Source organism: Pongo abelii, chromosome 2 (genome assembly GCF_028885655.2).
Source record: "Pongo abelii isolate AG06213 chromosome 2, NHGRI_mPonAbe1-v2.0_pri, whole genome shotgun sequence".
NCBI classification, from domain to species: domain Eukaryota; kingdom Metazoa; phylum Chordata; class Mammalia; order Primates; family Hominidae; genus Pongo; species Pongo abelii.
This window is the reverse complement of record NC_085928.1, coordinates 159,538,742-159,555,845: the sequence shown is the minus strand read 5'-3', so window position 1 is coordinate 159,555,845 and position 17,104 is coordinate 159,538,742. Positions and strand designations below refer to the sequence as shown.

Sequence of the window (17,104 nt, the reverse complement as noted above, 5' to 3'; positions counted from 1 at the left end):
GCTTATGGACTGGGCAAAAATAACTGCAACTCATGTATCTGATTTGGGGTTAATATCCAGACTATATAAGGAACTTCTACAACTCAACAGTAAAAAAAAAACAAAAAACAACAAACCTAATTTAAAAATGAGAAAATGACTTGGATAGAAAATTCTCCAAAGAAGATATACAAATAGCCAACAAATACTTGAAAAGATGCTCATCATCACTAATCATCAGGGAAATGTAAATCAAAACAATGAGACATCGACTCATACTCACTAGAATGGCTACTATCAAAAGAGCAGAATGTAAGTGTTGAGCATGTGGAGAGCCCTTGTGCACTGGTGATGGGAATGTAAAATGGTGCAGGTAGTACAGAGCGCAAGCAGTAAGGAGATACTTCTAAAATTAAAAAGACAATTAGAATATGATTCAGCAGTCCCACTTCTGGATATATATCCAAAAAGAATTCAAAGCAGGATCTTAAAGATAAATTTTCACCCATGTTCACGGAAGCATTATTTATAATAGACAAGGGGTAGAGTGGAAATAATACGAATGTCTATTGATAACGAATGGAAAAGGAAAATGTTATATACATAAAATGTAGTATTATGAAATCTTTAAAAATAAAAGAATATTCTGTCACATGCCACAACATAGGTGAACCGTGAGGGCATTATGCTAAGCAAAATATGCCAGTTGCAAAAGGACAAATACTGTATCAGTCCACTCATATGAAGTATCTAAAGTAGTCAAATTGTAGAAAAGAAACAGCAGAAATGTGGTTAGCAAGGGCTGGAGAGAAAAGAAAGAGGGAATTATTAGTGTTTAGTGGGTACAGTCTTAGTGTTATAAGATGAAAAAATTCTAGAGATTGGTTGCACAATAATGTAAATATACTTAACACTGTTGAACTGTACACTTAAAAATGGTTAAGATTGTAAATTTATTGTTATGTGTTTCTTTACCACAATAAAAAATGCAAGCAAAAAAAGGTGAAGAAAAAATAAAAACTTTCATAAACACAATTTGAGGTAATTTTTGCCCACAGAACTGACTTGTGAGAAATGTTAAAATAAGTTCTTTAAAGAGAAGAAAAATGATATAGGTCAGAATCTTAAATCTACATAAAGAAAGTAAAAGTCCTGGAGAAGAAATAAGTAAAAGGAAAATAAAAACTTCTACTTTTCTTATTCTTACTTGATTTTACTTGTGAACAAACAAATAGCAGTTTGTTCAAAATAATAACAGCAATAATATATTCAATTATGTATGCTACAAATGTATAACATATATAAGTGAAATGAATAACAGCAATGATATAAGGGATGGAGGGTAGAAATTAGGAATATTTTGTTATTATTAGGAACTTGCACTACCCACAAAGAAGTATAGTGTTGTTTGAAAGTCAAATTGGATTAGTTGTAAATGTACAATGCAAATTCTAGGGCAACCACTAAAAAAGAAAATACATACACACACATAAATAACATTAATATGCTAAGAAAGGAAAGTGGAATCATTATGAAATGCTTAATTAAAACCACAAATGGTGAAAAAAGACTGAAAGAGAAAAACAGAAACGGGGCAACAAATACAGAACAATGATAAATATAATAGATATTAACCCAACTATATTCATAATCACTTTAAATATCTATGTCCTAAATATGCTAATTAAAAGACAGATTGTCAGAGTGGATCAGATAAAAAAAAATAAGACCAGCTATATTTTGTTGAAAAGAAATCTACTTTAAATATGAAGACACATACCCTGGTGTGATTCCATCCTGCGCGGCTGTTCTCTGGAGCAGCAGTCGTTTATCTCCGTCCACCTTCTCTCCCACCTAAGTGCGTGTCACCACCCCATGGAAGATTTGATGGACATGGACATGAGCCCCCTGAGGCCCCAGAACTATCTTTTCAGTTGTCAACAAAAGGCCGACAAAGATTATCACTTTAAGGTGGATAATGATGAAAATGAGCACCAGTTATCTTTAAGAACAGTCAGTTCAGGGACTGGTGCAAAGGATAAATTGCATATTGTTGAAGCAGAGGCAATGAATTATGAAGGCAGTCCAATTAAAGTAACACTGGCAACTTTGAAAATGTCTGTACAGCCAATGGTTTCCCTTGGGGGCCTTGAAATAACACCACCGGTGATCTTACGGTTGAAGTGTGCTTCAGAGCCAGTGAATATTAGTGAACAGCACTTAGTAGCTGTGGAGGAAGATGCAGAGTCAGAAGATGAAGAAGAGGCGTATGTGAAACTCTTAAGTTTATCTGGAAAGCGATCTGCCCCCGGAGGTGGTAGAAAGGTTCCACAAAAAAAAGTAAAACTTGCTGCTGATGCAGAAGATGATGAAAATGACGACGATGATGATTTTGATGATGAGGAAACTGAAGAAAAAGCACCAGTGAGGAAATCTATACGAGACACTCCAGCCAAAAATGCACAAAAGTCAAATCAGAATAGAAAAGACTGAAAACCATCAACACCAAGATCAAAAGGACAAGAATCTTTCAAAAAACAGGAAAAAACTCGTAAAACACGAAAAGGACCTAGTTCTGTAGAAGACATTAAAATGCAAGCAGTTCATCAATTATGTGAGGAATGCTTCCGGATGACTGACTAGGAGGTTATTCAAAATCTCTGGCAGTGGAGGAAGTCTCTTTAGGAAAATAGTTTAAACAATTTGTTAAAAATTTTCCATTTTATTTCATTTCTGTAACAGTTGATATCTGGCTGTCCTTTTTATAATGCAGAGAACTTTCCCTACTGTGTTTGATAAATGTTGTCCAGGCTCTATTGCCAAGAATGTGTTGTCCAAAATGCCTGTTTAGTTTTTAAAGATGGAACTCCACCCTTTGCTTGGTTTTAAGTATGTATGGAATGTTATGATAGGACACAGTAGTAGTGGTGGTCAGACATGGAAATGGTGGGGAGGCAAAAATATACATGTGAAATAAAACTCAATATTTTAATAAAGTAAAAAAAAATTAAGACACATAGATTAAAAGTAAAGAGATTGACAAAAATATCATGCTAACCCTAATCCAAAAAATGTGGGAGTAAGCATATTTTCAGACAGAGCAGACATCAGTGCAAGAAAAATCATCACAGATAGGCATTACATAACAATAAAGGGATCAATTCTCCAAAAAAAAAATAATAATAACAATATGGCTGGGCACGGTGGCTCATGCCTGTAATCCCAGCACTTTTGGAGCTGGTGGATCACTTGAGGTCAGGAGTTTGAGACCAGCCTGGCCCAACATAGTGAAACCCCATCTCTACTAAAAAACACAAAAATTAGCTGGGCTTGATGGTCTGCACCTATAGCCCCAGCTACTTGGGAGCCTGAAGGAGAATTGTTTGAACCTGGGAGGCAGAGGCTGCAGTGAGCTGAGATCGCACCACTGCACTCCAGCCTGGGCGATAGAGCAAGACTCTGCCTCAAAATAAATAAATAAAAATTTGTAAAAATTATATATATATAAAAAACAATATTTAATGTGTATGTACCTAATAACACAGTGCCAAAATATACAAGGCAAAAACTGATAGAACTGCAAAGAGAAACAGATGAATCTGCTATTACAGTTGGAGACATCAACACCCCTCTATCTGAAATGGACAGATCCAGCAGGCAGAAAATGAGTAAGGACACAGTTGAACTCAACAGCAGCACCAGTCAACTGGATTTAATTGATATACACACTACTTCATCATCCAACAAGAAATAGAATATACATTCCTTTCCAGCTTACATGGAACATTCATCCACTGAGAGACCACATTCTGGGACATAAAGTATACTTTATTTTTTAAAAATAAGTCTTACAATATTACCATGCAGACCACAATGGAGTTAAACTAGAAATATATAATAATATATAAATACAGATAGCCGGAAAATTCCAAAACGTGGAGATTAAAAAACACACTTCTGAATAACAAGTAGGTCAAAGAAGAAATCTCAAGAGAAATTTTAAAATATTTTGAGCTAAGTGAAAATAAAAATACAACATATCAAAATTTTTAAAATGCAGTAATGTTACCAAAATGGCAGAGTAGAAGCAATCTGAGTTGATTTTCCCATACAGAAAATGAAAAACAACTATACAGTGACAACATTATCACCACCAATATTCCAGAACACAAAACTGAGGCTGTGACAATCCTTAGTGTCACAAAGAAGTGAAAAATTATGAGAAAAGAGAATGGACTTCTCTATCCATGATGCCCCTCGACTTCTCTATCCATGATGCCCCTCCCTTAAGTTATTAGGCACTGGGTAAAAAAGTCTCCCAAGACTTATTGTTCCTATCCTGGAGAAACTAAGACTAAGGTAGTTTCCCCACCATCTAGGGTTACTATGTGGGAAAGCTGTTACTGCCTTAACCCACAGGAAGCATTGCTAGTGCCTGTTGGGAGAAAATCTGAAGACAGCTATGGACAAACATGGAAGTAGGGCTAGCAACTCCAGTGAAGGAAACTTGGGGCTGCTCTTCATCTCAGCCAAAGGAGATGCCAAATCAGAGGGACAGTGGATCAGTAGCAGTAGGAGGCACATTCCACGGGTCCTCTGCGCACAAACTCCTAGCTAATTCCCTTCCCCGCCAACCCCAGCCAGGGAATCCCCTTTGGAAAATCCCCTAACCCAAGATGGTCAGTGCTCTGAACTTTCGTGAAAGCCAGGCAAACCTGGGCTTAGGATGCCATCTAGTGCTGAAAAGAAGGCAGTGATTTAAGTCTAAGAGAATGCAACAAACCACACCCAAAAGACCAAGCAAAGGCAGATAGCAAAAACTAGAATAAATAACAAATCAATGTGAAGACATAAATGTACATCTGTAAGAAACAACATCAAACAGGGAACCACGACCTTCCCAAATTTACAAAGCAAGGAGCCAGTGATACCCTACCAACCTGAGATGAAGATGTGTAGGTTCTCTGATCAAGAATTCAAAATAGAAATTTTGGAGAAACCTGGGGAACTCCAAGATAGCACAGTAAAACACTTCAGAAACTTACCAGAAAAATTTAACAAAGAGATTTAAAAAATTAAAAACACAGAAATCTTGGAACTGTGAAATACATTGGCTGAACTGAAAATGCATGAGAGAGTTTTGACAGAACTAATCAAGCAGAAGAAAGAATCAGTGAGCTCAAAGACAATTTGAAAATATATAAAGAGAGGAGACATAGGAGAATAAAAAGGAAGAACACATATAAGATCTAGAAAATAGCCTAAAAAGAGCAAATTTAAGAGTCAATGGCCTTCAAGACAGAGTTAAGAAAGAGCAAGGGGTACAGAGCTTATTCAAAGAAATAATAACAGAAAACTTTCCAGATCTATAGAAAGATAAATATCCAGGCATAGGAAAGTCAAAGATTACCAAACCGATTAAACCCCAATAAGACTATCCCAAGGCATACAATAATCAAATTCTCAAAGGTCAAAAACAAAAATAGGAGCATAAAAGCAGGAAAAAAAGAAGAAGCATAACATATAAAGAGCTCTAATTCATCTGTTAATGGACATCTAGTAGAAACCATACATGCCTGAATGGAGTGGTATGACATATTAAAAAGCTACAGGAAAAAAAAACAAAACTGCCAACTGAGAATAGTGTCCCCAGCAAAGCTATCTTTCGACCATAAATGAGAGATAATGACTTCTCTGAAGACAAACAAAAGCTGAAGGAATTCATCTTATAAAAAATGTCAAAGGTAGTTCTTCAATCTTGAACAAAAGGACACTAACATGCAACAAGAAAATATCTGAAGTTATAAAAGTCATTGGTAAAAGTATATAGACAAATTTAGAATACTCTAATACTGTAACTGTAGTATCTCTAGTATGAAGACTAAATCTACCAAAATAAAAACTACAACAATCTGTTAAAAGTCAGGCAATATAAAAAGATGTAAATTGTGTCAACAAGAGGTCAAAATGTGTGTCAGGGGATGAAATTACGATGTAAAGTTTTTCGTCTTTTTCTTTGTGATCAACATTGAGTTCTCATATATTCAAAATAACTTACAAGATGTTTTTTGTAAGCCTCATAGTAACCACAAAGCAAAACACCTATAATAGGTAACACTAAAAATAAACAGCAATGAATTAAAACATACTACCAGAGAAATTTGCACAATCACAAAGAAAGATGAAAGAGAAAGAAAGAAAAGAAAGTAAAAGAGGAGTTACAAAACAACCAGAAAACAAACAACAAAATGACAGGAGGAAGTTCTCACCTATCAATAATAACAATGTAAATGAACTAAATGTTCTAATTAAAAGACATAGAGTGATTAAATGAATAGAAAAACAGAACTCAATGATCTGCTGCCGATAAGAAACTCACTTTACCTATAAAGACACATAGACTGAAAGTAAAGGGGTGGAAAAAGATACTCCATGCAATTGGAAAACAAAAAAGAGCAAGAATAGCTATATTTATATCAGATAAAATAAACAAACACTATAAAAAGAGACAAAAAAATCACTATATAATGATAACTGACATTTACAGAACACTTCATCCAACTCTGTGGAATATACATTCTTCTCATTAGCACATGGAACATTCCCCAGGACAGATCACGTTAGGAGAAAAAACAAGTCTCAGCAAACTCAAAAAAGTCAAAATTGTATCAAGTATCTTTTCTGACCACAGCAGAATAAAACTAGATTTTTATTCTTTTTTAAAGAGGAACTTTGGGCCAGGTGTGGTGGCTCATGCCTATAATCCCAGCAATCTGGGAGGCTGAGGCAGGCAGATCACTTGAGTCCAGGAGTTCAAGACCAGCCTTGGGCAACATGGTAAAACCTCATCTCTACAAAAAAATTAGCTGGGTGTAGTAGTGCATGCCTGTACTCCCAGCTACTTGGGAGGTGGATACTGCACTGAGCTGAGATTGTGCAACTGCACTCCAGCCATGGGCCAAAGAGTGAGACACTGCCTCAGAAAAAAAAAAAAAAAAAAAAGGAACTTTGAAAACTATAAATACGTGAAAATTAAACAACATGCTCCTGAATAAAAAATGGGTCAATAAAGAAATTGAAAAGGAAATCTAAAATTTTTTTTGAGCAAATGAAAATGGAAACACAGCATATCAAAATCTATGGGACAAGCAAAAGCAATACTAAGTAGGAAGTTCATAGCAATAAGCCTCCATCAAAAAAGGAGAAAAACTTCATATAAACAACTGAACAATCCACCTCAAGGAACTAGAAAAACAAGCATAAACAAAATCTAAAATTAGTAGAAAGAAATAATACAGATCAGAGCAGAAATAAAATTCAGACTGAAAAAATACAAGATAACTGAAAGAAAAAAATGTTTTTTGAAAAGATAAAGTCCACATTCCTTTTGCTAGACTAATAAAAAGAAAGAAAACGCTCAAAGTATAAATGAAAAAAATTACAATCAATACCCTAGAATATAATGATCACTAGAGATTTTATGAATAATTATATGCCAACAAATTAGATAACCTAGAAAAAATGGGCAAATTCATAGACATGTACACGTATCGAGACTGAACCATAAAGAAAGAGAAAGCCTGAACAGACCAATAGCAAGTAATGAAACTGAAACAGTAATTAAAAGTCTCCCATCAAAGAAAAGCCCAGGACTGGATGGCTTCACTGCTGCAAACTACCAAACTGGAAAGGAAGAAGTCAAATTAACTTTGTTCACAGACGACATGATTGTATATTTTAAAAACCAAAGAAAACTCCATTAGGAAACTGTTAGAGGCCAGGCACGGTGGCTCATGCCTGTAATCCTAACACTTTGGGAGGCTGAGGCGGGTGGATCACTTGAGGTCAGGAGTTCGAGACTAGCCTGGCCAACATGGAGAAACCCCATCTCTACTAAAAATACAAAAATTAGCCAGGCGTGGTCATGGGTACCTGTAGTCCCAGCTACCTGGGAAGCTGAGGCAGGAGAATTGGTTGAACCTGGCAGGCAGAGGTTGCAGTGAGCCAAGATCACACCACTGCACTCCAGCCTGGGTGACAAAGCTAGACTCCATCTCAAAAAAAAAAAAAAAAAAAGAAAGAAAGAAAAAATAAAAGAAACTGTTAGAATATAGCAAATTCAGTACAGTTGCAGGTTATAAAATCAACATACAAAAATCAGTATCATTTGTATATGCCAATGGCAAACAATCTGAAAAATAAATCAAGAAAGTAATCTCATTTACAATAGCTACTCTGGAGAGCACAAGCTGTAATTCTTGGTGGCTTCCAGGCAGTATTAAGGTTGTAAGTGTGCAGCATTCAAAAGAATACAAGTGGGCTGTGAACCAACCACTTGCTAGATAGATTAGCATTACTAAAAGAGAGCCAAGTGCTAATATCCAAGACAATTAAAAAAAAAGCCTCAAAAGGCAGCTCCTCCCATAACAAGCCCAGAGGCCTAGGAAGAAAGAATGGTTTAGTGGGTCAGGCCTGGGGAGCCACTGCCCTGCAGCATCTTAAGAGGCTGCTCCCTGCATCCTGGCTGCTCCAGCCTCAGCTCAAAAGAGCCCCTGGTACAGTTTGGGGCACTGCTCTGGAGAGCACAAGCTGTAATCCTTGGTGGCTTCCATGTGGTATTAAGGCCATAGGTGTGCAGCATTCAAAAGGAAAGAAGGCTCGCCAGGTTCCAACCTAGATTTCAGAGGATGTATTAGAAAGCCTGGGTCCCAGGCAGAAGTCACAGGACATAGCCCCCACACAGAAACTCTGCTAGTGCAGTACTGAGGGGAAATGTAAGGTTGGATCCCCAACACAGATTCCCTACCAGGGCAGTCTAGTGAAGCTATGGGAACAGGACTGCTACCCTCCAGACCCAAGAAGCGTAGAGCCACCAGCAGCTTTCACCCTCAGCATTGAAAAGGCACAGACACCAGACTCCAACCTGTGAGAGTGACAGGGATGGAGCGTCCCAAGGCCTCGGGAGCCCACCCCTTGCACCAGTGTGCCTTGGATGCAGGACACAGAGTCAAAGATTATGTTGGAGCTTTAAACTTTAATGTCTGCCCTGCTAGGTTTCAGACTTGTGTGGGGCCTATTTCCCTTTCTTTTGGCCAATTCCTCCCTTTTGGAATGGGAATGTTTACCTAATACCTGCACCACTATTGTATCTTGGAAGTTAAGAATTTGTTTTTGATTTTACGGGCTAACAGGTGGAAAGAAATGTGTCTTGAGTCTCAGATGAGACTTTAGACTTTGGATTTTTAAGTTGATGCTGGAATGAGTTAAGACTTTGGATACTACTGGGAAGAGATGATTGTATTGTACAACACAAGAGGAACATGTGATGTGGCGGGAGAAAGGGGACCACTCGTACACTGCTGGTGGGAATATAAATTAGTATGGCTACTAAGGAAAACAGTATTGAGGTTCCTCAAAAAAGTAAAAATGAAACCACCATGTGATCCAGCAATCCCATTGCTGGATATGTGTCCAAAAGAAAGGAAAATCAGTATATTGAAGAGATATCTGCACTCCCATGTTTACTGCAGCACTATTCACAATAGCCAAGATATGGAATCAACCTAAGTTTCTATCAATGGATGACTGGATAAAGACAATGTGGTATATATACACAATGGAATACTATTCAGCCATAAAAAAATAAAACCCTGTTATTTGCAGCAACATGGATGGAATTAGATGACATGATGCCAAGTGACATAAGCCAAGCCCAAAAAGACAAATATCCCATGTTCTCACTTGTATGTGGGAACTAAGAAAACTGATCTCATGGAGGTAGAGAGCAAACCGGTGGTTACCAGATGCTGGGAAGGGTGGAAGGGAGCAGTGAAGGGAGGCTGGCTACTGGGTACGAAAACAGTTAGAAGGAATAAGTTCTAGTTTTTGATAGTATGGTAAGGCAACTATAGTTAACAATAAAGTTATGTATTTCAAATAGCTAGATGAGAAGCTTTGAAGTATTCCCAACACACACAAAAATGATCATTGCTTGGGGTGATGAATATCCCAATTATCCTGATTTGATCATTACATATTGTATGTATGTATCAAAATATACCATGTACCCCATAAATATGTACAACTATTACATATCAATAAAAAACTGTAAAATGCAATGAAAGCAGTACAGGGAAATTTATAGCACTGAATATATATATATGTTAGAAAAGAAGAAAGAGCTAAAATCAATAATCTCAGCTTTACCTTTAGGAAACTAGAAACAGAGCAAATTAAATTCAAAGTAGCAGAAAAAAAGAAATGAAAATTGAACAAATCAATGCAAGTAAAAGCAGAAAATCAGGCTGGGTGTGGTGGCTCATGCCTGTAATCTCAGCACTTTGGGAGGCCAAAGTGGGGGGATCACTTGAGGCCAGGAGTTCGGACCTGGCAACATAGTGAGACCCTGTCTCTAAAAAAATTAAAAAAAAAAAATTAGCCGGTCACAGTGGTGCACATCTGTAGTTCCAGTTACTTGGAAGGCTGAGGTGGAAGCGTTGGTTGAGCCTGGGAAGTCGAGGCTGCAGTCAGCCATGGTTGTGCCACTGCACTCCAGCCTGGATGACAGAGTGAGACCTTGTCCCCCCAGAAAAAAAAACAAAAACACAAAAACACACACACACAACCAAAAAAACACCAGAAAATCAATACAGAAAAATCAACAAAACCAAAATATTGTTATTTGAAAAGATAAATGAAATCGATATCTAGCTAGGTGAACCAAGAAAAAGAGACAAAAGATACAAATTATTAATATCAAAAATTTTAGAAAAGGGGTCATCACTATTAATCCTATGAATATAAAAACAATAATAAAGGAATACTAAACAATTCTGTGCCTACAAATCTGGTAACAGATGAAATGTACCAATTACTCAGAAAGGCACAATCTGCTGAAAGCCACACAAAAAGAAATGTACAATCTGAATAGGTCTAGGTCTATTAAAGAACCTGAACCGATAAATAATAACCTTCCAAAACAGCAGGCACCATATCCAGATAGGTTCACTGGTGAATTCTACCAAACACTCAGGAAAGAAATTACCCGAATTCTTTACAATTTCTTCCAGAAAACAGCAGAGGGTATATCATAACTCATTCTGTGAAGCCAGTTATTATCCAAATCTCACAACTAGGCAAAGATATCACAAGAAAGGAAAACTACTGACTAGTAACTATCATGAACATAGATGATAAATCCTAAACAAAATATTAGAAAATTGAATATCTGTATATAAAAAATTATATACCATGACCAAGTGGGGTGCCCAACTTGATTTATAAATTCAATGCAATCCCAATAAAAATCTCAGCAATTTATTTTTTTGGATATCAACAAACTAGTTCACAAGTATATATGGAATGGCAAAAGACCAAAACAGCCAACACCATACTGAAGTAACAAAGTCAATGAACTGACACTACCCAATGTTAAGACTTACTATAAAGTAATCAGCTGGCGTGGTGGCTCACGCCTGTAATCCCAGCACTTTGGGAGGTGAGGCAGGTGGATCACTTGAGGTCAGGAGTTCAAGACCAGCCTAGCCAACATGGTGAAACCCCGTCTCTACTAAAAATACAAAAAAAATTAGCCAAGCATGGTGGCACATACCTGTACTCCCAGCTACACGGGAGGCTGAGGGAGAAGAATTGCTTGAACCTGGGAGGCAGAGGTTGCAGTGAACCGAGATTGCACCACTGCACTCCAGCCTGGGCAACAGAGCAAGACTCCATTTCAAAACAAAACAAAACAAAAGTACAGTAATCAAGGCGGTGTGGTACTGGTGAAAGAATAAATAGATAAATGGGACAGAATAGAGATTCCAGAAAAAGACTCACACAAATATAGTCAACTGCTCTCTAACAGTGGAGCAAAGGTGATTCAAGGGAGAAAGGACAGTCTTTTCAACAAGTAATGCTGGAACAAGTAGATTTCAACATGCCAAAATATATAGTAGGGGACTTCATCAACTTGATAAAGGGCATTTATTAAAAACAACAACAACAACTCACAGCTAAAATACACACTGGTGAAGGACTGCAAGTTTTTGCCTTAAAATCAGAAAGAAAGTAGAATGGCCACTTTCACTACTGTTATTCAATATTGTACTGTAAGTTCTATAAGCAGTTACACAAGAAAATGAAATAAATCCATGTTGGAAAGAAAGAAGTAAAACTACACCTATTCACAGATGACATGATCTGTGATATGGTTTGGCTGTGTCTCCACCCAAAATCTCATCTTGAATTATAATACACATAATCTCCACGTGTCAGGGGCAGGACCAGGTGGAGGTAATTGGTTCATGGAGGCAGTTTCCCCCATGCTGTTCTCATGATAGTGAGTCTCACGAGATCTGATGGTTTTATAAGCATCTGGCATTTCCCCTGCTTGCACTCACTCCGTCCTGATGCCCTAACAAGATGTCTGCTTCTCCTTTGCCTTCCACCATGATTATAAGTTTCCTGAGGCTTCTCCAGCAATGTGGAACTGTGAGTCAATTAAACCTTTCCTTTATAAATTACCCAGTCTTGGGTATTTCTTATAGTAGTGTGAGAACAGTCTAATACAATCTGCTATATAGGAAATCCCCAAGAATCCACAAGAAAGCTACCAGAGCTATATACAAATCCATCAAAGTTGTAGGTTATTAAGATCAATGCATAAAAATCAGTTGTGTTTCTCCACACCAGCAATGAACAATCCATAAAAGAAATTTAGAAAGGAATTCTATTTATAATAGTATCTAAAATAAAATACCTAGAAATAAATCTAAGGAGATGAAAGACCTATAGACTGAAAATTACATGACATTGCTGAAGGAAATTAAAGAAGACCTCAATAAATGGAAAAGCATCCCATATTCATGGATCGGAAGACTTAATATTGTTAAGATGTCAAGACTACCCAAAGCAACCTACAAATTTAGCACAATCCCTATCAAAATTCTAATAACTTTTTTTGCAAAAATAGAAAGTTGTATCCTCAAATTATTCTCAAGTTATTATGGAATTACAAAGGACTTTGAATAGCTAAAATACTGAAAAAGAACAACAAATGTGGAAGACTCATAATTCTCAGTTTCAAAATTTACTACAAAACTAGAGTAATCAAAATAGTGTGGGACTGGCATAAGGATAATCATATAGACCAAAGGAATGTACCTGAGAGTCCATAAATAAAACCATGCATCTATGGCCAATTTATTTTTGATGAGAGTGCCAAGATATTCAATGAGAAAACAGTCTCTTCAACAAATGGTGCTGGGATAACTGGATTTCCACATACAAAAAAATAAGTCAGGAGCCCTACCTCATATTTACTATATATGAAAATCAACTCTAAATTGATAAAAGACCTAAATATAAGCTAAAACCATAAAACTTTGAAGAAAACATAGGAGTAAATCTTTATGACCTTAGATTTGGCAATGTATTCTTAGATATGACATAAGGTAAAAACTGGACTTAATCAAAATTTTTAAACTTTTCATTTCTGCAAAAAAAGTTCTTGGAATTTTGATAGGAATTGTGCTGAATTTGTAGACTGCTTTGGGTAGTCTTGATATCTTAACAATATTAAGTCTTCCAATCCATGAATGTGGGATGCTTTTCCATTTATTGAGATCTTTAATTTCCTTCACAAGCAAAAAAAAAAGGTTTTTGCTTATGCTTCATATCATAAGCAAAAAAAGAAAAAAGGTAAATTGGACTACATCAAAATTTGAAACTTCTGTACACAAAAGGACATTATCAAGAAAGTGACAACTGACAGAATGGGAAAAAATATTTGCAAATCATGTTATCTAGAATATACAAAGAACTCCTATAACTCAAGAACAAAATGATAAACCACCCAATTGAAAATGAGCAAAGTACTTGAACAGATAATTTGCCAAAGGAAATATCCAAGTGGACAATAAGCACAAGAAAAGATGCTCAACATTATTAGTCAGTAGGGAAATGCAAATAAAACCACATTAAGGTACCACTTCATACCCATTAGGATAGCTATATTAAAACAAAACAACAGAATACAAGTGTTGACAAGGATGTGGAGAAATACGAACCCTTAAGCATTGCTGCTGGGAATGTAAAATGGTACAGTAACTGTGGAAGACAGTATCCAGGTTCCTCATAAAGTTAAACAATATCACTCCTTGGTACATACGCAAAATAATTGAATCCATGGACTTAAACAGATACTTTTTTATCAATGTTCATTGCAGTATTATTTACAATAGCCAAAAGGTGTAACCAACTCATATCCACTAATAGATGAATAAATAAACAAAATGTGGTAAAAATACACAACAGACTGTTATTCAGCCAGAGAAAGTAAAGACATTCTGATATATGCTACAACATGGATAATCCTTGAAAACATTATGAGAAATGAAATAAGTCAGAAACAGGACAAATATCAGGTAATTCCACTTACGTGAGGTACCTACAGTAGTCAAATTCAGAGACAGTAAGTAGAATGGTGGATGCCAGTGGCTGGGGGGAAGTGGAAATGGGGAGTTACTGTTTAACAAGTACAGAGTTTCAGTTTGGGAAGATAAAGAAGTCTGGAGATGGATGGTGGTGATGGTTGCATAACAATATGAAGGTACTTTAAAATGATTAAAATGGTAAATTTTATGCTGTGTGTATTCCGCTACAATAAAAAATACAATCACTTGTGCATATATTTGGAGGTGGGGTGGCCTTGACAAGTCGATTTTTACCTTTAAGTGGAAAGGCAAAGTGTTAAACATAGGTAAACACTACTGAAAAAAAACAAAGTGGGAAGACTAGCTCTATCAGGTCTTACCATAAACCTACTGTAATTGAAACAGTGTGATACTGATACATGGTTAAACAATAAAACCAAGAGAAATCCAGAAACAAACTCACACATATCTGGACCTCAATTTATATCAGAGGTGACACTGCAAAACAGTGTATTATCAATAATTAGCTCTGGAACAACTGGATACCCTTATATAAAATATCAAACTGGAAAAAAACTTAAACTGGACTCCAGTTTTACACAATCAATTCATGTGGATTAAACACAAAAGACAAAAATATAAAGCTTTCAGAAGGTAATATAAAATAACATCTGTATGATCTTGGGATAAAAACATTCTCTAAAAACATAGAAGAGGCTGGGCGTGGTAGCTCACGCCTGTAATCCCAGCACTTTGGGAGGCCAAGGTGGGCGGATCATGAGGTCAGGAGATCGAGATCATCCTGGCTAACATGGTGAAACCCCGTCTCTACTAAAAATACAAAAATGAGCCAGGCATGGTGGCGGGCGCCTGTAGTCCCAGCTACTCGGGAGGATGAGGCAAGAGAAGAGTGTGAACTCAGGAGGCAGAGCTTGCAGTGAGCTGAGATCACGCCACTCCACTCCAGCCTAGGGGACACAGTGAGACTCCATCTCAAAAAAACAAATCAAGACAAAACAAAAATAGAAGAACACTACCATGAAAGTCAAGAATTTTGGTCCATAAACTAGAAAAAGACAGTTAAAACACATAGAATTATTGAAGAACTAAATTGCCATACACTACACCTCCAGAAGGGCTTGTAGGAACATATAAAGAATTCCTCCTGTATATGAAACAGACACATCGGCATATATCATGAAAGGTACTTCGTGAAAGTGAAAATCTAACTGGCAAATAATGTGAACAGATATTTAATCTCATTGCAAGAAGGGAAATAAAAAGTAAAACAACAATGAGTTATAAACCCACCAGAATGCTAAAATTTAGAAGTCCATCAGTACAAAGTATTGGATAAATACATGGAACAACAGCAACTCCTATAGACTGTTGGTGAGAGTAGAAATTGGTACCATCAATCACTTTGGAAATGATTTTGCATTATCCAATAAAATTGAAAATAGCTATATACTATGATCAAATTAATCTACTTCTAGGTATATATGCTAAAGAAATTCATGGACATACGCACCAGGATATATATACAAGTATATTCTCAAAAGTATGATTTATAATAGCCCTAAACTGAAAAAAAAAGAATGTCAATTAACAGTAAAGTGGGTAAGTAAAATCTTTAAAAGACAGAATGAAAGTAAATGAACTATACCTAAATGCAACTAAGTGTATAAATTTCATTAAAAAATTAATAAGAGGTAAGAAAAATACAATTCAAAAATAGGCAAAATTAAGCCAACTGTTTAGGTATGCATTCATATGTGGTACAACTTGAGAAAGGCAGTGAAATTATCATAAGCCAGGATAGTGATTACCTCCAGAGGACAAGAAAGGATTATTTATCTAGAAGGGAACATAATAGCTCCTGGGGTGACAGTAATGTTCTATCTCTTGAACTGGATGATATCTAGAAAATATGATTCTAGAAATCCTACATACTCTTCTGTATAAATGTTATACTTTACATTTTGAAAAAAGTGATGATAAACACCACTCCATAGAGAAAAACAGTTATGCTGATGGGTTCATAATGGGTTCAGGCTGCCAAGCAACCATATTATATTTCCCTAGTCCATTCCTCCTCCTACTCTCCTGGAATAATAGTATTTCATACCTCTGTTCTTAAAAGCTCCAATACCTCCTCCTCTGTCCTCACCCTCAGTTGGTGATTTCCTACCTAACTGAGAGAAATGAAAGCAAAGAACATTTCCACAGACTCACCACTACAAATACCCACCTACTATGATTTTTCACCCACATATTCTACTTTCCCTTAGCTCAAGTCTCTATGATACTACCTAAGGCCAGTTCACCTTTTTGTGCAAGAGATCCAATCTCCTCTTGCCTTCTCAAGAACATTACAGGAACTCTCCCATCTGTCACCTACATCAGCAATTTCCTTTAGCAAACAAACATGCTGTTATTTCTTGACTCAACTTCCCCCAGCAGCTATGACTCCATTTCTTTGCTTTTTTAGTTAAACTTCTTACAAATATTATCTCCAATTCCTCTCTTTCCACCATTCTCTCTTAAATCAGCTACAATCAGATTTTTGGCCTGACCACTCTGTCAACTGCTCATCAAGATCATCAATAGTCTCTAGTGGTCAATACTGAGCTCTCATCTTACTTATGTTCAGCAGCATTGACACAGGTTATCATTCCTTGCTCCCTGAT

General features: G+C 36.5%; 1 protein-coding gene and 1 pseudogene across 1 annotated transcript in view; one reads left to right on the top strand and one right to left on the bottom strand.

The window, feature by feature from the left end:
• Positions 1 to 17,104, bottom strand: part of RNF13 (ring finger protein 13) — a gene marked incomplete at its 5' end in the record, with an annotated part of 165,747 nt that overhangs the window by 19,737 nt on the left and 128,906 nt on the right.
• On the top strand, positions 1,709 to 16,202 carry LOC103890272 (nucleophosmin-like; annotated as a pseudogene).